The sequence below is a fragment of the Arachis duranensis genome, chromosome 4, assembly GCF_000817695.3.
Source record: "Arachis duranensis cultivar V14167 chromosome 4, aradu.V14167.gnm2.J7QH, whole genome shotgun sequence".
NCBI lineage: Eukaryota > Viridiplantae > Streptophyta > Magnoliopsida > Fabales > Fabaceae > Arachis > Arachis duranensis.
The window spans coordinates 78,631,566-78,632,920 of record NC_029775.3 but is presented as its reverse complement, the minus strand read 5'-3'; the positions used below and the strand labels follow the sequence as shown (position 1 = coordinate 78,632,920).

The window sequence follows — 1,355 nt, the reverse complement described above, 5'->3', positions numbered from 1 at the left end:
TTTCAAAATCAAATCTTTTTCAAATCATATCTTTTCAATCATATGTTTTCAAAATCAATTTCTTTCTATTTTTAAAAATACTTGCTATCAATCAATGATTTGATTCAACATTTCAAGTATGTTGCCTTTTCTGTTGAGAAAGGTCTAATGTTTGAATCATATCTTTTCTTGTTAGCCAAGTCATTAATTTTCAAAATCAAATCTTTTTAAAATGTTTTTCAAATCATATCTTCTCAATCACACTTTTTTTAACTAATCATATCTTCTTAACCACATCTTTTTCAAAATAGTTTTCAATCAAATCTTTTTTATTTCTAATTTCAAACTCTTTTTCAAAAATCACTTGATTTCTTTCCCACTTTTATTTTTCGAAAATCAATTAGTGTTTTTCAAAATGTTTTCAAAATCTTTTACTTGATTTTCGAAAATTACTTCCCTTCTTCTCACATCCTTCTATTTTATGGACTAACACTATTCCTAAATGCAAAATTCGAACTCCATCTTCTTTGATAAGTTCGAATTTTCTACTTCTGCCTTCTATTTTTCTTTTCCTCTGACACCTCAAGGAATCTCTATACTGTGACATAGAGGATTCCACATTTCCTTGTTCCCTTCTCTTTCTTATGAGTAGGAGCAGAGACAAAAGCATTCTTGTTGAGGCTGACCCTGAACCTGAAAGGACCTTGAAGCGAAAGCTAAGAGAAGCTAAGGCACAATTCTCTGTAGAGGACCTAACCGAATTCTTCAAAGAAGAAGAACAAATGGCAGCCGAAAACAACAACAATGCCAACAATGCAAGGAAGGTGCTGGGTGACTTTACTGCACCTACTCCTAACTTTTATGGGAGAAGCATCTCTATCCCTGCCATTGGAGCAAACAACTTTGAGCTTAAGCCTCAATTAGTTTCTCTAATGCAACAGAATTGCAAGTACCATGGACTTCCATTGGAAGATCCTCATCAGTTTTTAGTTGAGTTCTTGCAAATCTGTGACACTGTCAAGACTAATGGGGTTGACTCTGAGGTCTACAGACTTATGCTATTCCCTTTTGCTGTAAGAGACAGAGCTAGAATTTGGTTGGATTCACAACCTAAAGAAAGCCTGAACTCTTGGGAAAAGCTAGTCAATGCCTTCTTGGCAAAGTTCTTTCCACCTCAAAAAATTGAGTAAGCTTAGAGTGGAAGTCCAAACCTTCAGACAGAAGGAAGGAGAATCCCTCTACGAAGCTTGGGAAAGATACAAACAATTAATCAGAAAGTGTCCTTCTGATATGCTTTCTGAATGGAGCATCATAGGTATTTTCTATGATGGTCTCTCTGAACTATCCAAGATGTCTTTGGATAGCTCTGCTGGAGG

At 35.1% G+C, this 1,355-nt stretch overlaps 1 non-coding gene across 1 annotated transcript; it reads right to left on the bottom strand.

Moving 5' to 3' along the window:
- Positions 1 to 1,167: 1,167 nt before the first annotated feature.
- On the bottom strand, positions 1,168 to 1,275 carry LOC127746881 (small nucleolar RNA R71). Its single transcript, XR_008008693.1, has one exon. It is a non-coding gene; the product is annotated as a small nucleolar RNA R71 (small nucleolar RNA).
- Positions 1,276 to 1,355: the final 80 nt, after the last annotated feature.